Below are 21,009 nucleotides of genomic sequence, written 5' to 3' on the forward strand. Positions count from 1 at the left end.
CTCTGTGCACACCGAAGCATTGGCTTCAGCTTTGTGAGATGGCGTCGTAAACAGAGATAGGAAAGAAAAGTGCCTTATAAGGCACGCAGCTCGGCTGCCGACGCTACTTTCTGGTTGGAAGCAGAGCTTCAGTTTCTCATACAGTTGGAAGCAAGGGTTTAAAGACGAGCCAGGACACGACGAGTCGTTCTTGATTGCACAACTATTCCCCTGAGGTATAGAAAAGGCATTTATTTCTCAGCCATGAAACAGCTTCCCATTAGATCATTAAAAACAGTGTAATGAACGTTCTCAGGATCAGCTCAGACACTGCAACTGCTGTAGCACAAGCTGCTTTACAGACCCAGAGCTTTGGGAGGGTGCTTTTAAAATTTCTCTTGAAAGTGCAAGTGCAATGGGTTTACAAGTAGGCGCCCTAAAATCAATCAAATCAATCTCTTGGTTTGTTTTGCTGCTTCCAGCAATGGAAGTTTTTTATCAAACACCAAAAATGACTTGCTTGGGTAGGTTCTTCTACATTATACAAAATGAGCAAGTCTATCTTCATGTCTAAATGTCTGTAAATGTATTAATTATGGGTTAAAATGAAGTGATTATATGTGCTGTAACTGTCTGTGCAAGAAATCTGCCAAAAACCTTCACTCTGGGCTTGGCTACCCTAAACACTACAGGTTGCAAGAAAACATTCCTTAGCTTGTACAAGAGCCTGACACGGCCCAGGGACAAAGGCTGGCAAATGCAAAGTGACTCGTAGCTCCGGCAGGTTTCCTGATCCACTTGCTGTGGTTTGTAGGTAATGTTCTTCCTAGGCCGGAAAATAAGATGTTCTCTGCACATCAGATAAGCGTATCTCCTTGTTTGCATGGAAGCCCTGCCCTGGCTGCTGCTCACCATTCAGCTGACGCTGAGGAGGAGGAGGAATGAGTTCTCCAGATGCTGCCGGCTGGATGAGGCAAGACTGGATAATAGAGGAGGCAGGGATCCAAGTAACTGTGAAGTGGGAACTCACTCCTTGCACAGGGGTGATAAAAATAACCACTGAGCCATTCTGTCATCTGACCTTTAGGCTGAATGACGCAGTGATACAGATGGGTGGAATGCGTGTCGTTATGTCATTCGTTAGCGACTGCAATGTAACACGTACTGGGATTGCATTAGGGAGCATAACTTTGTCCTTACTTTAGGACGTTTTGCCTACCAATAAAAGTATTCTATCTTTTTTTTTTTTTTCTCGTGGCTGAAAATCAGCATTGTCAGCATTTCCTTTATGTTAGTGCTTACAACATGGAACTGTTTGCATGGTGTTTATGACGACTTTATTCAAACAAAATCAAAAGATAATCCAGTCTCTTTCTGTCTTCCAGTCTCATCATACTTAAAAACAAATAAACAAAAAAGCCCTCTTTAGCATTTTCCTTTTTTTTTTTTTTTAAATTAAAACATATAAATACTAGTGTTCTTTAGTGGTTCACCCAGCATAACTGCTATTGTATGAATAAAGAGATGGAGTCTCTCAGGATGGGTTAGTAAGGATGCTCATGGCACTGATGCATACGGCTATGATACTGTGAGGAATGGGTCCTCACCAGGAAGTTTAAGGCTGTCACACATCCTGACCTGCAGTGTCATACTTCCTGTTGACTCCCTCTCAAAGAGAGGCAGGAATCAGTTACAAGGGGCAAGGAAAAAAATAAAAGCAAGTTGGACTGAAGCTGAGTTAATGCTGTCTATACATTGTTTACAGTGCTGGCTATGTAAAATGCATACACTGAAAATACAGTTTATCAGGCACAGGCAGAATGTAAAAAGCAAGCCAGAGGTGTGCAGTATTTTAAATACTCCTTTCAGCTGTAACTTTTTCTCACCCTTTAAGCACCTCCTTAAAAAAAGTGGATGAAGACATGGTACGGAGGTGGTATGAAGATAAAAAATGAGACTGTCTAGTGAGAGAGTGGAGGATGAAAGAAGGCATGGGAAAGGGCAAGTGGGGATAAACTAAAACTTCAGGGGACAAAGCTAGGGACAGGAGGGGGCTCAGCGGCCTGTGACTGATGTGCGATGTCAGGGAGAAGGAAGACTTCAGGCTGTAAAATTGAGATCTGTGTTAAAGACTTGGCTACACGTAATAGGGAAATGGGGAAGGGATGGGCTGGCATAGTGATATGTAAAGACGTATGCACAATCTGCATAACAAATTGGGGTGCACTGGATGAACTGTGTCCCATGCTGTAGGAGCACCTGAGTGGTACTGCAAGGAGGGTGGTTGCTGAAGATGTGTGTGACATTTTGTGGCTTTTATTTTTTTCTGCTTTTTAATTTTCTTTAGATCTATACCTAAATAGAAGTGTTTCCAAATGGACAGGAAACAAAAGCTTTTCCTTTCTTGCAGATATCTGTCTTCCAGTTCCCACCAGCAGCATGGCCGGGTGCTAATGGTGCTGAGTTTGTCACCGAGGAGGCAAAGGCACCTGGGACAGTGCAGAACAAATAAATGAGAATTAAAAAGCAAGCAAACAAACAAAAACAATGACATAAGATAGCAGTGCTCCACAACCTTTGTGTTTAAGAAAGGTGCTGCACATCTAGGTTTGCCACTTTCTGGCACCCACAGTGTTTGCATCTTCTGGAATGAAGGATGAAAGATACAAACGCTGCTGGTTCCTCACCGCCCTAGGGCAATCTTGCCTTAGTTGTATCACATACATTTCTTCCCAGGCAGCCTGCTTGCACAAGCACAAAAGCAACCTAGCAGGCGCAGTGCCCATACTGGAAGGGCTGTGCTGAAAGGAAGAATATGAGGTGTGAGCTGCATGGAAGTGCTTCTTGTCTGCCTTGTCAAATAAAGGAGAGGCTGTCACAGTTCGTCCCCAAGTCCCTGGTCAGTTATGTGCTTCTTCCCCTTTCTGAAGTCTTGTTTATTCCTTGTCTGCAAACCAAGGCATTCTTTTAAAGGTGAGTGGAAGAAAGGGAACGGATTTCTTATTCCAGCAAGGAATAAGAAAAGCATGCCTCATCATGTTTGCCATTGTCTGTCTCTCCTTTGTCTTCCCATCTCCATCTTTCCCTCACAGGATGATTCCAGTTGACATGGATAGAAAGTCCCCACCTGCTTCAACTAACATCTGCCTGCTAGTAACTTTTGCGTTATGGACGCCTAGGACAAAGCATGTCTACTCTGGAAGCATGTCTACTCTGGAAGATCTGGAAAGTGCTTTGAACATCATAGGCACCAGTAGTCTAGAAACAGTTTAGTAAGAAATGTGGAAAGTCAGAGCAAATAAAGATGCTGGGAAGCACAGAGGGCAGAAGTGAGAAATAAGTTGTTTTGTTTGTTTGTTTGTTTTTCCCAGTTCTGGTACAACATACTAATGGATGAGGCTAAGGTAGACATTGATAAATCTAGTTTAGAAAACAGAACAAAGTTCCCAAATGTGGCAATAGTGAGGACCTGGAACAGACTTAAAGCTGGAGTATCAGTGGGACACTGTCCTCTTTTAAGATGGTGGTTGATACAAAAGCGAAACATTTAGGACCAAAGTGACTGAGGAGGTCCTGCTCAGTCATCTGTGCTTAGGAACAGACATGCAACAATGATAAATGCAAGATATAAACTAAAAGATGATGGAGAGGGGTAAAGAGAGAGGAGCGAGAGAAGGAATGAGGAAGTAGATTAATTTACATTGGAAGGAAAACTTTCAATGGAGGAGTTGGAATAAGAGCAAAGAAGACATTTATTAAAATTTACTTTGGATTCAAACACTCATTTTACACCAGTTTACACTCATTTTACAATACTGAATGTAGAGAGACATTTGGGGCACAGCTCATATACACATAGTGACAGAAGTTTATAATGAAGTGGCTTGGATTATTTGGGTGCCAGGAGAGGTCAAAAATTTAACATTCTATAGAAATGTTCAAAAGCTAGCAAATAATTTAGCAAACTGAGTATACTAGGAGAAGCCAAAGTTAAAAGTTCATTATGCGATGGGAAGATAGAGAATGAACTGTTTCTTCCAGTAAGGGAAGGTTTGGCTGTTCATAAGCACTAGGGAGCAAAAGCGATAGTCATAAGGTGGTTTACGGAAACCATCTGATTCAGTGCAGGGCAATAATAAGTGAGAACTGTGCAAATGCTGTGTGTGTCATCAAAAAAAAAGAAAAAAAAAACACTGAAATTTTACTGGCAGCATCTGGTGTGAAAGGTTAGAGAGAGGTCATGTATGACAAAGCCATCAAGATGCATCAGAGTCCCTTGGATTCCAGCCAGGTTGGAGGCAATTTTTTGGTAGTATCTAGAGGCTGAATCCAACTTAAAGGACATTCATTCATAATGAAAACAGCCTTTATGAAAGCCAGGCTGTTTTACTAGTAAATACCTGGAGCCACACTGCATCCACAGTAATCTAGCTGTGCTGTGACCCTGCCATTCATGCTCAAATTAAACCATCAATGCATGCACAAGAAATTCTGTTACCGCTTTTTTTTTCTTTAGTGCTTGCCAGTGTGTTACATATATTTATGTCACGTTATCTGCCTTCTGTAGAGTAATGTGCATTCACTAAAAATCCCTTTTACAGTGATTAAGCCTGCGACAGCAGCGAGTGCCAGAAAGAAAGGGACCACTAAATGTTAAAAACAAATATTTTATTTAAAGGTTGCCCACCTTGCATAGCACTTAACAGAGGAACTTTACTGCAACAGCAAAGCGGGCATGTTAAGATTTCTAATCAAGCCTAGACAAGAGATATTGCAATGTTATTGTACCACTGCCAAAACTGTAGCAGGGGTGTGCTGAGGCCCGAGCCCCCGGAGCGGTGACTGCTGCAGGTGGAGGAGGTGCGAGGCTGAGCAGGAGGCAGCTGCGGAGGAAAGCAAGCACCCTTCTGCAAGGTGGGCGGTATTAAAGAACAACAAATTCAACACTGCACGTGTACAAATGAAACTTCAGCGAGCTGCTCTTGTGTCGGCCAGGCTGGAAGTTTTACCAAGATCACCTTCTTTCGGAGAGCAGTGAAAGCAGCTTTTTCCAGTTTAGATAAAGTTGATCTGGACTTGTCTGGTCCTCAACCACTAAACATACAGCAAAGGGGAACGTATCGACTTGAAAAATTATTTAAGCTAAATGGAGTTATTTGCTTACACGGAGTATAATATCATGGTGGTATCAAAAAGACTACCTTTGGAGCCTCACTTTTTGAAGTGAGGCCTGCAGGTGGCATGCTGCTGGTCATTTAGCCCCACAGGACGGGGATTTGCCTCAGGTGACTCCAGTCATGGATGAAATAGGTGACTAATCACAGCTCATCACCTGACCTGCTGAGAAGTCAGCAGAGCAAGGCAGCTGCATCCCCAAGCATGCCTTGTCTGCCCCAGCTAGGTGTACACCCCTGCCAGGTAGGGGATGTTTGCAGTTTTGGAAAGGTTGTGAGTGACTGGCAAGTCTGCCTGTATGAGTGGGCTTGGACCTGTGTACTAGCTGGGGCAGAGGTGCCTTCATGCGCTTCGGTAGGATCGGAGCCTGCTTTCCTGTACGGTGCTCTGCGTTCTCCCTGTGGTCCTTGACCTCAGACTTGACTCCTACATCTTAAGCTAAGATAGTGGGACTGGCAATTAAAGGGGAAAAAACGATTTGTTTCCATTTGTCAGTGCAGTGTAACAGTCACCAAGAGATGATAAATACTGCTCCTGAAAACGTTTACACTGAGCTTCTTTCTGACCAAGCCTGTGCTTTGAGCAGTGGGTGAATTTCTCTACATTAGTTCAGGCTAGGGGTTATTTGGCCTAAAGGCATATATCACAGATGACATCTTTGCCCAGTAGGATGTACATGGGACACTTATATACTAGATACTTTTTCTGTATGAAATAATGTTGGGACACTTATATACTAGATACTTTTTCTGTATGAAATAATGTGTAATGTGTAGGAAAATATTTAAGGATTGGTTTTCTTTTCATCGGCAGTGTCCTGGTTCCAGTTAGGACAGAGTTAATTTTCCCTCCTAGTAGCTGGTAGGGTGCTATGTTTTGGATTAGGATGAGAAGAGCGCTGATAACATGCTGATGTTTTAATTGTTGCAGAGCAGTGCTTACACCAGGCCAAGGACTTTTCGGCTTCTCGCTCTGTCCTGCCAGCGAGCAGGCTGGGGGTGCAGCAGGAGCTGGGAGGGGACAGACCCAGGACAGCTGACCCAAACTGGCCAAAGGGGTATTCCATACCATCTGACGTCATGCTAAACAATATATAGGGGTGGCTGGCCGGGGTGGGGGGCCGGCTGCTCGGGGATAGGCTGGGCATCGGTCAGCGGGTGGTGAGCAATTGCATTGTGCATCACTTGTTTTCTTACAAATTATTATTGTTAATACTATTATCATTATCACTATTATTATTATTATTGTTATTATTATATTCCTGTCTTAATAAACTGTCTTTATCTCAACTCACCGGCTTCACTTTCCCGTTTCTCTCCCCCATCCCAGAGAGGGAGGGGGGAGGGTGAGCGAACGGCTGTGTGGTGTTTAGCTGCCGGCCGGGTTAAACCACAACAGGCGGACATGCAGTCCCCTCATGTTGTATGAGTTTTACCAGATTCTACAGGAGACATTAAAACTATTGATGTTATATTTTAAAACATTATACTGTCTTTTAACAATATAACATAGATTTGGTGTTGATAAAATCCGGCACACCATTTTGATAATACAGGAAAGGAAATGTGTTAAACAACAGAGACACATGATTTTCACCTTTTACTTTTCATAAATATCTGTGCTATGTTTGTGATGGACATGTTGCTTGGGATATTTTTAGGCAGGACTTTGTGTCTAAATAATATCAGCTCTCTCCTCACTTTAAAGCCCTTTAAGAAATGTTACTACCACTGAGCCCCTTCAGGAGAGATCAGTGGCCTCAGTACACTGTAATTATTTTTCCCATCTGAGCACAATTAAGATAATTCTCAACTACTCTTCACGACGTATTTTACCACACACACTAGTATGTATTAAAGTCATGAAGTAGTTCATAGATAACAACTTTCATGAAGTACATGCCGACATTTTAATCTGAAGTTGTCTCCGTGGGCAGGATGTGTCTCTTAGAGACAGCCAGCACAGCTGGGACGCTGCCCGGGTGATGTATAACTTGGGCCAGGTCCCTCCTTCTTGGATCATCACGTAGGGTTTGACCTGTCGTGACAAGGACAGTGACGCACATTGACCACTAAGGTGACCATACTGAGGGACACCCGTGCCTGCTGTCCTGCAGGTGAGGGTTCTCAGCACACACAGATGATGAGGAGGAAGAAGTAGAGGGCCAATGGTGGAGGGGATGTTTTACGCCACCTTGTACAGGCTGTGAAGGCTGGCAGGAGGTGCTGGTACCTTGCTGAGACCGATTTGCACCCTGCTTTTGGAAACAGGGTGTGGGGGTGTAATTAGGCGAATCAGTGGAGCTATGGTCCCTCCCATTTCTCCCATCTTTCCAGCTGCAGTCCTTCTATTGTAATTGAAGTAGTATTATGTCACATTAGTCTCAATTTTCCATAATACCCCCACGGTTGGTGTGTGTCTTCATAACTCGGGGCCTATTTTACGGATGAGTCACATAATAGTCAAAGTTATTAATTTGTTACAAGACTGCCTACAATCCCAATTTCTACAGTGTTCCTACATTGCTCACAGACTTAAAATTTGGAGCCACTCATATTACTCACTACTTGATCAAAATAATTGGAAGGGTCGGTGCAACTGCTGTTTTACAGGGCCCCAGGCCACAGCATTGAATGTTGGCGAGTCAGGGGAGCCTCTTGTCCCATCCAGGTGGCTTGGAGCATCCCAGCCAGCCTTCACCCAGGCTAGGACACCTCTTTCTCATGAGCAGCCCCACAGGCTGTGATGGAGACACTCAGAGGTGTGTCTCCGTGCCACCTGAGTCAAGACAGCAGCATGTGCCCCTTAGGTGCTAATTAAAGTCCACTTCATGCACAGGAATAGACTTCCAATTAATGTGGTAGTCCTGGAATGTGCCGTGGGATGTGGACAGGAGCAGAAGCTGTTGCAGAAAAAAAGTAATTGGAGTGCTTAAATGACAAGGCCCTCGTGATTAGTCTGTGTCGTCCCACGAATTATCCCACAGTAACCCAGCGCCAGGTTCTAAAGGAGATGCTCACGTTAAGTTTTTTCCAGGGCTTCCAAGATCTGGGCTTCTCAGCAATCCAAAAATCTGAGGAAATCAGATTTTTTTTATTTCCTTGCTCATACACTTCCCACGTCACAGCATGGTAAAGAGCCAAAGCTCTAGGCTGTTTAAAGACCTTAAGGAAAAATTTGCAAGTAACAAACAAATATGTCATCCTGAATGTTGTCCTGGAAAAAAGGCCAAAAATCTCCTTCCATGGGAAATCTTGAAGTTTTTCCTTTTCATTTTGAAATGACTTTTTATTTTGGAATTTCACTTGGAATGGAAATTCTAAAAGTCTGCCAATTCAAGTCAGCTGTGATTCAGCTGTTACTCATCCATAAAATTAATAACTTCATGTCTTGTTTCTTAATTCATAGAAGTTTAGTATTGGTTTATCATTACTCAAATATTATCCAAAGCACTTTTTTCTTTCAGGAAAGAAATAAGGAGGAGAGAACCTATCTGAAAGACCGTGCTGAAAACCAAGATGCTCGTTTTTCAACAGAGGTAATATATTTTGTGTTTTTTTTTATTCTGCTTTGCTTAAGGAAACACTGTAACAAGGCCATCCACCCTTTTGCACCTAAAAGCTGTGAATCCTGTAACAAAGATCCACTTCAATGAGAAAACCTGTGCCATCAAGCGATGCCTGGTGTACCCCGTACAACACATCTGCAAACAGGAATCCCATCAGGCTCCATTTCCTGCAGCCATCTACCAGGGCTTCAGATGCAGTTAAATTCTGTCTTGTAGTGGTATTGCAAAGGAATATTTAAATAAAGCTGTGATTGCACACCATGTCTGTGGTTAGTGGCCTGTGACAATAAAATGAGAGGTCTCGACATCAAAGAAGTTTTTAGTTTAGTCATAAAAATTAGTACCAAAAGCAGTTTGAAATGTAGCCAACTATCAAAATGGTGTTGACGCTCACAGATCTTATTCTTTTAGCTAAATTGTTTACAAGTATTTAAAGCAGCACAGGGTGACAGATACACGACAACTTTTGAGTAGCTTCATGTTTCTGATATTGTCATCCTACGACAATAGTAAACATAGAAAATGCTATTGCCTCCAAGAGCAAACAAGGAGCTCTTTGAGGGAGTTGCTGCAGAAAACTGCCCTCTCTAATTGACTCCTTTGTCAAGAGTCTTATCAGAGACTTTGTCAGTCTTCCCCTTTTGGGTCTTCCCAGGGTGGGTTCAATGAAATAGAACAAATCTCACTGCCCTAACAACCCCCACTCCGCTTCTGGACACAAAGCGTAAATGAGCAGCACCAGAATTTTGCCAGAAAGTATCTAGTTTTGAAAGATGTTATCAGCATCCTGGAAACCAGGAGCCAGGATGCCCCAGTCTCTAGCCTCAGTTTAACACACTGAACCGAGTGATTACTACTGATGAGCTGAACACAGAGCCCAAGAGTTCAGAGCAAGACACACACATGTTCCACCCCTGCTGCAGCCATCATTCTTCAAAGGATCTGTATGTGTAGCAAGCAAAAAGGAATTATTTTTGCACTGCTCCAACAGTCTTCTTTTTAGCTTATTTTGATGCTGCACTTGCTTTGATGCTGCATTTACAGGGCAGGGACATTACCTTGTCCTGTAATTTCCATCATTCAGAAGAAATTCATGCTTGGAATACATAAATACATCATATGAATTTTCTGGGAAAGAGATTTAGGCAACTGGCAGGGGATGGCTAATGTTTTTGACAGAAAAACAAAGAAGTCAGCATAGCCTATTAGCATCTTCAGGTACTTCACCATTCTGATGCAGAAAAACACACACTTTTTTTCTTCCTCCCTGTTTTTACTTGCTGTTCAGTAAAACATTCTTGTAATAACAAAAAACATCATTGTAATTCCATAAGTGAAATATAGCAAGTCTGAAAAAGCAGTCTGCAGTGACAATACAGATTTCCCTACCTGAGAAAGGAACTCAGGCATTCTCCACTCTATTTTTCACACCCTGTTCCTTTTAGAGTTAAATACTGGTATCCTGTCTATGCTACAGAAGTGTAAATGTCTAACTGGTTCATATATACTGGTGACAAACAATCAACTTTGTAATGCAGTCGGTAATAAAAGATGAAAGTTGAGCCTTTCATTTTTCCTGCTTTACCTTTTGGGGGTCAACTGCTAACTGTGAGCATTCATTCCAGGTATGCAAAAAGGATCCAAACTTTCACTGAAGGAGAGTGTTATTTTTCTGGTTGAAGATTAACTCAGCCATAGGCTGTTTCTTCCCTGAGAGAAATAGCTTTCAGATTTTTGAAAACATGCAAAATGACATCCAGCAGTTTTTCTTCTATATGAACACCTGCTTTACTTTTCCTAAAACTAAAGAATATTTTGCTCTGTAAGATGAAAATATCCTTTGTTGTGACAGCCATAGGTATTATAGCATTTAAACAATTTTGGTTTGACTTGATTTTGATTGTAATTTTTATTTGATTTGATTACTCAGATCAAATTGGGTAACTTTGATCTTTTTCATTGCATGTTTTCCTTTCTCACAGATATGTTTGGTAAATATATAAGCACATTGTAGTTTAAAATGTAATATCAAAAAAAAGAGGTTATTACTTTGCACTTTTGCATATATAAAAATAACATTATATGCATGGCCTGTTGTATGGCTTGGCTGGTGCTAACGTTCAGAAAAAAATAGTGTGCTGACAAACACGTGATGTACGTGCAGGTGCAATTCAGACATTATTTTTCAGCTCATTGTTTTTGACTTCACATAGGAAGGAAAGGAATGTGTATCGGGACATTTCTATGCAGATCACCCAACCCCTCTTTGTTTTTGCTTCCCTCTCGCTAATGGGAATGAAACACGCTTACATTCATCTCAGGCTGATGTCAGATTTACTCTCCAGTTAATATCTGCAAAGCACAGTAAGATGGAATGTGCTAGACAAGGGCACCAGAGAGTATTCTTGTTTTTATTTATTCATTCCCAAATCAGTGGCAGATTTTTTGAAAACTATTCATCAAATTATGCATTTATAATTAAATGCTTTTTAATTACGGGGGTATAGACCTGCATGTTCTCTTTTGTTTGTAGCATTTCTGAAGGAGAGTGAAAACAGCAGACCTGATTTTTTATTATTTCCTTTCCCATTGAGAATGTTAATGGTTTTCTTATGTCATCGTTCTCGCTCATCTCCATGTACTCGGTAAAACTAACATAAAAGTGACCAGCCCTGGGAATTAATGCTGATACTAAGCCTCCATAAAAACACTTTGCAGGCAAAACTTTATGAAGCGCGGTGATGGGTTCATTTAGCATATTTCTGAGGAACTTTCCAGATGTCATTAAGATGTTAATGTAATTTTAAGCTAACTACAATTTTCTTGTGCACTATTTGATGCTTCCACTGTTGATATATGTGTATATTTTTGATGCATGCTCTATTACACCCACAGTAGTGACAAAAGGAAGCTTTATAAGAGTTTAATGTTTGAGAGTGAAGAAGCTAAATAATTATTACAAATAAATAAAGGCATATTTCTATTCCTGAGAACTTGCCTAGTTGATCAGTCTGCTGAAAAACATTGGAAAAAGGAAACGGGGATAGCTGTGAGCACCTGATGGCATGGAATATCAACTATAAGGTACGTGAGAGTCTGCTCTGAGGCAAGGTATTGTGTGTGTAAGATGATTCTTGGTTTAGATTTTGGAGGGAAAGCTGGGTCCACAGCCCATTTCATTACATTGTTACGAGCAGTTCACTCTTTTTTATACATTATAGAGGGTTTCTCTATACCACAATCAGTTTCATGAAAGCAGGGCTGTAGGAACTGCATTCGTTTCTGAGGCTTGCTCATGATGGCAGGAGATAACAAGGGCTGGTATAAATGGCTGGAGAAAATGGCCACGAGGTAGGAATTTAATAGATTTTATAAAAAATCATACGTTACTTAAGAGAGCCGGCTCTTCGCAATTACTGAAAGCGCGAGGTGATTATAGCTCTGCCTCAGCGGAGGTCTTCCTCTCTCGCTGCTCCCAGGTTACCACTCAGCACTTTCACATACCTGCAGTGCTGTGCAAATTACCATCCTTTGCTAGGAAATCCCTTTAATTTGCATCGAATTAGGGCATTGCCCATTGCCTTTCCCACGAGCACAGGAAAATGCATAGATGTGAGGGGCTTGTGTGGCCACACCAGGAGTCGCAGAAACTGCTGATTTTTTACCTGATTTCTCTCAATTGAAACCACCTCTACCTGCAGTTCCTTTCCTCATAAATTCAGTGGCAAAATTCACACTGGAGGTGGTGAATGCCAGCCAGTGCTTTAGCCGGAGCCCCTTCAATCCGATGCTGATGGAGATCTAGCATTTAAGGATTATTTTATTGCCAGACAGGGTTTGTTGCCTGCTAGAGCTACAACCGGGCTTTCCATCTCAGACTGTAAAATTGGAATCCAGCTATCCAATATTTTATTCATGTGACTACTGGCAGCTGCATGGGCTAGCTTCGCAGAGCAGGACAAGGAATTTCCCGGCTATTTTTTGCCAAGTGCAGAAGAAAGCCAAGCAGCAGCAAGGCTGCAGGAGATGGGAGGGTTATGTAACCTGGGCGTGCGCATTGGTACAGTTACATGTTTAATTAACGCTTACATTACGGTGGCTCCCGCAGGTTGTTAGTGCTCCATGTCCTACCTGAAGTACCCTTCGTAGATTAGAATCTGAAAACAAGCACGACAGTGGCTTTGGAGAGGGGAGGACTGTCAAACATGCAGAAAACAATTACAGTTTCTTACCCTTTTAATGTAACTCCTGTTTTACAAGTGCCTTCCTTGAGCTGTGAAGGAGCAGCTCTTCTCTGGCAAGCACCAGCGCAAAAGAGGAACTGGAAAATGCTTTACGGGAGGATGAGATTACTTCAGGAGGCTTCTTCCATGCAGAAAAGGATGCCACGGAGAAAAGTGCTACAGAGCTGTAAGGGGGGGAAAGGGGAGAAAAAGTATCATCACAGAAATCATTGATGAAAGGGCTGCAAGAAATGTAGCCTACTGAAATTAAATCTTAATCTTCCTGACAAGTGTCTGCCTAGAAAGATTTATTGATTTTCATTTCAGAAAGAGTCAGCAAGGTCTTCTTAACACAGCCTGTGGTAGCTGTAGCAGAAGCAGAAAATATCTTTCGGAAAAATGCTTCATTTGGATTTTGAGGTTACTTGTGAAGTAGATGCAACCTTTGGCAAATTGTCCATCCAGGGCTTATTTACCATCCCAGTTAAGACAGTAGAAATGATTTATCGGGATGAGTCTGGGATGCTTGCATTGGTCATTAAACTTGTTTTTCACACCATGTCTTCCTTCTTGCTTATTAGTCTAATGGCGTTTTCACAAATATTGCATTTCTCTCAATGTATTCTCAGCCTGTAAAGACTTGTGCTGTGCAAACTGCTCAGCTGTCATAAATGACAAGACTGCAGCTGATGAAGACAGCAGTGATAACATCAGGCTCTGAACACTGAGACCTATTTTTACATTTTTGCTGTGTTGAAAGGGGAGGGGATTTCTGATAAGTATGGTTGAGCGCTGGCTGTCTGCATGTTACAAATAATTTCTCATGCAAATTTTGCACAAGGTTGTGCTTTAGGTTCTCTTATAGCCTTGAACAGAGAAAATAAAGTCATCCATTCAGAGACAATAGTTCATTTAAAACCAAAAAAAAAAAAAAAGAAGTGCAATATGTCATCTTTGCAACAGAAAGGATAAAATAGCTTTCTGTGGCAAAACAGGCACCTGAAAATAATGTACAGACAGCAATTTGTGCAACACAGCTGTACTGCAGAATCCATAGGTATCTGGGGAATCTTCCCATAGACATGCATGTGTTGGGCTTGGGTTTCTGAGCATCAGCTACCAAGAACCCAAACTCTGATCCTGCTCCCCTAAGGCAGGAGAGCAAAATCCCCATAGCACAGCAGTGAGATGTTCATGTCTTCAGAGTCCTGCAATGAGCTTCCAAAGACCATGTTATGCCGTTGAAGAAGCAGTGGGAAACAATACTCCAAAATAATGTTTAATGTCATCATTGGAAATTTCTGGTGAATGCAATGTGTACAGTCACTCATTATTTATTTCAAAAGTGGAATAGAAATGTTCCCATCACTGAAATCAAAACAAACCTAAGCTAATATCATTAATAAACTGTCCATTCATTTCTTTCAGGTCTGAAAATTTATGTACTGCAATCAAAAAAAATTATTATAAAAGTTAATTAGCTCAGTACTGTTAATTGATGTGTTCTGTAGCGTCCTTGGCATTTAAATTCTGTGTTTTTAAGACATAAATTAAATAAAATTAAGAAACATGCTTTAATTCTTAGTTCCATTAAACATGCACTGCATTTTAGGCATTAGGGAGCATGAAATTCACAGCAGACATTTAATGAATAATCAGATCTGGAAGATATAATTTGTCATAGCCACAGAAGGAGCAAGGTAAAAACCAAGCCTGACAAGTTAATTTAAAAAGTCTGAATATACTGGGTGGTAAGAATATTTGCTGGCTTTCTTTTGTTCTTTAAAATTTATTTTGGCATATAGAAAAAATAAATAAGGAAGGAAGTCTATAGCATGTGGAGTTACAAATCTTGACCAACAATATATTTAAACACTCAACACTTACTGGATGCAATTTTTCATGCTTTTCAGTACAAAATTTCCTCCTCGGAAAACTCAGCCAGTATTTAAAAGCATGTTTTCATAAATGGCTTGGCCTTACAACTCTGTAACTTGATGAGTCATCCTAGATCATGCTAGAGCTTACTCATGAGGAAGAATATAATTTTTGGATCCTTAGCTTCTGACCTCACATAGCATGATGCAAACTTGGCTTCCACGAGTGAGAAAACTGAGTGCAGGCAAAACCTTCACCATACCAGGGTGTTGGGATCCCTCGCTGGAAGAGATGGAGCTCCTGTGCTCTTCTTGTGCCGGTAGCTTGCGATTTCCTATAACCTCCACCTCCAGATGAAAAGCTGCCCAAGGGCAGCAAGCGCCTGCGAGATCCGGCCCTACGCGCACCATCTGAGAAAGGACCTCCTGGGGCAGCGTGCCGAGACTTCTCCAAACCGGCCATGCACCTCCAGGCTTTCATTATGTTCTGTTTTTAGAGGGCTGGCATTGCCAGTGACTGCCTTCCAGAAAGTGAAATCCCTGCCTTCCCAAAGATCATGGGGTTAGAAATTATGTTATTAGAAATTACATTTACGCCTCTCTTTCTCCTTCTCCTTCCCTCTCTCCTTCTTTCCCTCCCTCCGTTCAGACAGATAGACGTGGACGCACCCATACATACCATGTACACACATACCCATGGGTGTATGCAAGTGTATGTATATACACACATAAGGTGGGTTTGTTTGCTTTCTCTTTTTTTTCAGACCTCAGCAAGACTACAGCTCCAAATACTTCCATGATGGCTGCCAACCTAGTCCTCTGAGAGGAGAACGGCAAGAGTGAAAAATCTCAAAAATCGCATGATTCAAGCTGGGATTCAAGCAAAAACTTGTAACTCATAAAGAACCTGTGAGCGCTGGCAGTGATTGAAGCAAGTCCAGAGCACGAGTTAGTGATGTTTACATCATTTCCCACTTTGGACTTTTATATGTTGAGGTACATTTTTTGTTAGTGCAACAGAGCAGCTAGTAAGAAACTTGGCATTTCTGTGTCATTAGGCAACTGTCATCATATGAGTATTACTGATCTTTCAGAGTAATAACTGACTACCAACTATTTAACCAAAAGAAAAAAAAAATAATATGATGCAATTACAGGTTAAGGTTTGATCCCTAGCTGGTGGTTTGTTGCCATACAGCAAATGGTGTGTTTTGTAGTTGTCCCAGGTCAATTTCCAAGCAGCAGAGAACCATGTCTCTGGTACAACTGTGTGGCCATAAAACCTTCCTGCAGCCTCTCCAGCATGGAGAATGAAGCAGAAGATGTACTGCAGCCTGGGACACTCTTTTCTATAGATAATTTCTCTGCTAGGTTCAAAGCCGACAGTGAACTCCAGTTCCTTTTCATGCTGTTTCCGTGTACCAGGCCCCTGACTGCAGATGAGGGCTCTCCCTGCCTTCTCCGAGGCGAGACCATGATGCTGGGGAGATGAGTGGCACTTTCTCCACTCATACCTATGCTCCTGAGGCAGGGTGTTTAGCCCTGCTGTTCCACCGTGTAATGATTCAGGACTGCACCAGTAAATGGAAGGGAAGGTTAATCATCCTCCTGGAAAGCCAGCAGTTTTAGTCACGGTGCAAAAACACCCGTGACAGCTGTCCTCTCTTTTACCCAAACCCAGAAAGAAGGGGTTACAAGGCTGAAGAGATCCCAGACAGTGATCTACAGCTCTGGCCTTCCTGAAATGTATTCCTCTGCAGCATCTGTAAGCGGTAAGTCATCCGTGTAGTCCTCACGGGTGTGTGACACATCCCTGAGCCATGGCTTTTCTCCTCTGGAATAAGGCCGTGTTTTAACATGGCACTGAGCACTTTATACTCAACATCAGCACGCGGGTCTAAATAAAACGATTTCTTATCATCTGTCCTGTTTTTATAGGATGGCTTATGGCTGAGTGAAGTGAAACGTTTGTGAATCACCCCCAAAAAACTTCTTGTAAGCTCAAAGTTGTAGTGCTACAGCTAAAATCCAGGCAACCACATGCTTCTCAGAACCACAGGTCTGAAGGATGTCTTGAGCAGTTTCTGGGAAGTTTGTATCTGACACAAGAACTTCAAGGTGTTTAAAAACTGAGTACTCTTTCTGTTCAAACATGTTATTACATACAGTAAATGCTTTTTCCAGCTAAATAAATCTATAAACCTTTAATGAATGTTGTTTTTTTCTTCCAGATTTGGAAGAAAATCAGTGGTAGGGGGAAGGAGCAAGAGATAAGACTTCTTGGAAACTTAGGCCCTCAGACTTTTTACAATATTAATCTGATCCCCAAAGAAATGGAGGCCTAAATCATAAATCAACTGAAGTAAATGAAGTAATTTTCACCGGAGACTCCAGCATTCAGCCCGTGTAGTGTTTGGGATGGATGTACCATGTCGAGATCTTTTGGCCTACCTCTGGAATCAATGCGTACAATTTCCATCTGAGCTGTTATGCCACAAATTCAGCCTCACCATTGCAACTGGAAGCGGCACAGGTAGCAAAGCAGCGCTCAGCAACAGCAGGCAGCTCAGCTCTTCTGCACGGCATCCGGCTGGCTGCATAGCAGAAAGGCACAGATGACTCCAGGTACCTTATTCTCTGCATAAAGCTGGACAAAAACGTAATTACTTTTTGTGACTTTATAAAATGCTTCAGAAGGATCACTTAGGGTAGCACCGCTCACATTCGCGTCCTGAAATGCCAGTTGAGGGCACTGCTGCTAGCGAGGAGTATCTGTAGCTCATGGTTCCTTCTTCTACTACCTGGTTACCAAACACAATACTGAACCTGCTGTGGTTTCCCACAGTTGTTGATCCTAGGATCTAGACATAAGGCATGCCTTTAATTACTGATATAATTGTTTCCACCCCTGTATGGGTTATGTTGTAGAATCCCATAAGCTACATAATTGCCTGCATGTAGCGTTCATGTCATTATCCGTGTATCATAGGCGCAAAACCACACGCTCTTTACTGAAGAAGTCTTTACTGTCATTTCTATACACTTCTCTCTAGAAATTTTCCTGGAAATACCCTTCAAGACTTCAAGAAACGTAACTTTCATTGGTTCTTTCAAACCAATTGGATTTTTCTTGACTTCACATGGAACCAGTGACTGCCACACGCAGGAGCAAAGCCCAGCTCTCACAGGCAGCATTCCACATTCATTCTCTCCTCTCTGTGGGGCATTAGAAGTGGCTGGTGAGACATAGGATCATTCTGGCTTGCAGTGATAATTCAGGGAATTTTCAGCACTCAACATTTGATTTTTTTTCTTCTAAATCAGACAACAAGAGGTCACCTTACATTCAAGGTTGCCTTATGCTTTGATAAGTACAATGCTCTGCCTGAAGGAAAAAAAAAAAAAAAAAGGCAAAAAAAAACCCCAGCTAATTAGAGCTTCAGGCAGTTTTCTACTAAAAGGCATATTTTTAGTTTGATTGGCAAGATGTCCTCCCAAGATAGATAACATACACTACTTGGTATTTACACTAGGATCTTCCCATGTCTTTTTCTGAGATTACTGAAAATTTGACATGTCTACACCATTCTCTGTATTCTTTGAAAATTATTACAAATGACAGGAAGGGATCTGGTAGCCTCTCCTATTTGTCTTGAGGTTTTCCCAATTAGAGAATGCAGGCACTGTGAAAACTTCAGCTGTATCTGCTTAGTGAAAAGAAGTTTGTGCCCAAAAGCTGTTCAGCAGCCGAGCACAAAAGTAGTGGGAAAACGGAGATACAGAAAATCATCAGAGGAAGACGAGCAGAAAATACAGCTTTGTTTTTCAACTTGTACCTAGGAAAGGACTGATGCTGCAGTTGATGATGTGTCTCAGCAATGCTAATAAATTTGGGTATTAGCAGGGACTTCTCAGTGGAGCAGCCAGAAAAAAGTTCTCCCTGTTGTAGCTAGTATCCTTTCCTCCATTTCAAATAGCTGTGTTTAAGCAATTTCTTTTAATACTGTTAAAATATAGGTGGTTTTATTTTTCATTCCTGCTGTCATAGGAATGGAACAGAAGAACTGAAAAACACAAAAAACAGTTTTTCAGCAGAATGAAGTATTTTGCAGCATATTGGTTTTATATAGTACTCCTTGCAGAAGTGTCTAGAAGCTGGCTGAATGCGTAAGAGGAACGATGACTGATCTGTTGATCACCTTAGAAAAGTGCATTTATAGTGGGTCATTTTCCTCTTTATATCACCTCCCGGGTTCCTCTTTCATCACAGAATTTTACTGATAAGAAAAAGTTTATGGTATGCTGGGTTAGCAGAGTGCCAGGTGTGAAGGCGTCAGGGCTGAAGGCTGCCAAGGTACCCTCATCTCCCTCCTTCTGCGAGAGGAAAACCCTGGATCCGTGCTGCAGGGAAGGGAGGCACAGCACCGCGGTCCCAGAGGAATGGCAGATGGCTGGGCAGATCTCAGATATCTTTGGCAACGGGGGATCGATAATTCTCATGCTCGGAATGGTGGAAGAAGTCACCCTTCATGAGAAAAACGTGAAGCAAGCCGGCTTTCCCTCAGCACAGATAGAGGGGTCTCAGCCACACATCTAGCATTTCTATTTGTGAGTCCAGAAGGCCCTGCTTACTAAGCAATTTCCCCTTCAGGGGGGAAAGAAAAAGGCAGACATAAATGAATAAAAAAGCTCTCTGCTGCCTACAAATCTGAGGCTGCGAGCCATGGGCCTCAGAAAAGACTTTTGCTCTCAATTTTATTTTATTACAGTGGTAGATATACACCATAAATAAAATTAACTAAGATATTCATTTGCTTGATAACTAAAACAAATTTCCCTACCCATCAATATGCTCCTTGAAGTATGACTAAACGTGGACTGATGTCAGGTGAGTCACAGAAATGATAAAATAATGCTGTTTATCTTTATGTGTCAGCTGTTGTGCCGTATGAAAGTCATTCTGTGGTACAGAGCTTATAAAGTTCAATGAGATTGTGCCGCCATAGTAAGAAACTATTCTAGGCTTTTCTTTTCCATTTAAAAGTCAAAAAAGAGGGGGGAAAAAAAAGCCATGATGTACAATTCTGATGTTTGCCTGCCTATGAATGTCTACTCTGAGCAAACGTTTTGTTGCAAAGGGATTGGTAACCCACCTGGATCGGTGCCTTACATTACCCTCCTGATCTCTGACCACACGGCAACCATAAACCAGATTGGCAGAGCTATGAGTCAATGTTCTTTCATGCTGACAGTGAGGACAAGATGGTTTGGCAAACTGCCTCGGTTGCTGTTTGCAACAAGGAGAGTATTTTAGCAACAAGCCTGGTCACCTCAAAGCAGAACACTTCGGGTCTAGGTCCCAGCCCAAAGACAGATTCAGGCTCAGGAGAGTCATATGAGTCTCTCATCAGTGCTTCGACTTGAATTAGGTCTTCCTTGAATAAAAACTGCATGGCTTTATCTCTACCATTACCTTTCTGACAATTTTCCCTAGCTGCCTCTAGGTTGCAGCCCGCAGCCCCCTGCAGATAGGCAAGGCAATGAGTGCTTTAGAATGATTAGTCCCGAGAGCACCTGCTCCAAAAGACAGTGCTGTGTTTTATCCATAACACACTATGCAGTTTTATATTATAATTGCTGCCTCTGAGCAAGTGGTGGTAAAGGAAGCCAGTGCCTTTCCCACCAGCCTTTTTCTACTTTGTAACTGTGGCAGTGGGCTCGGAATAGAAGCAGCATTTTTTCCAAGAAATGTGTTGCCCTTGAGTAGGAGGGCTTTCCAGTCACTGAGCTGTTGCTCACTGCAGGTAAAGGGAAACAGGACAGCATCTGGATGCTTCTGGATGGTAAAGCCAAAGCCTTTTGCCATGAATTTTCACATACAGGCAGTGCACACTGCAAAGCAGACATTTATAGACATTTTCTTGGACTGCAGGAAGGAAAAAAGTGGACATGGAAATGCCAAATAAACAGCACATCCAAGAGCAGCAATGGGGCAACCTCTAGGCAGATGGTTATTTGCATTGAGGAAGCTTTTACTGGGGGTTTCCCTTTATGTCCTGGGTCAGAAAATGGTTCAAGTGAAGCAGAACTTACTCTGTTGAATTCAGAATGAGTAATACCCAGGGACCACGTGCTGGGGGGGAAGCCATCAGAAACTCTTGTATTACCAATAACTTTGAAAAGAGTT

General features: G+C 42.0%; 1 long non-coding RNA gene across 1 annotated transcript; it reads left to right on the forward strand.

Annotated features, from left to right (window-relative positions):
• Positions 1 to 6,281: 6,281 nt before the first annotated feature.
• On the forward strand, positions 6,282 to 13,530 carry LOC310888829. Its single transcript, XR_014576195.1, has 4 exons — positions 6,282 to 6,314; positions 8,621 to 8,692; positions 8,776 to 11,806; positions 12,831 to 13,530. It is a non-coding gene; the product is annotated as an uncharacterized lncRNA (long non-coding RNA).
• The last annotated feature ends 7,479 nt before the right edge of the window (positions 13,531 to 21,009 follow it).

The sequence above is a fragment of the Anser anser genome, assembly GCF_964211835.1.
Source record: "Anser anser genome assembly, chromosome: 1".
Classification (NCBI taxonomy): Eukaryota; Metazoa; Chordata; class Aves; order Anseriformes; family Anatidae; genus Anser; species Anser anser.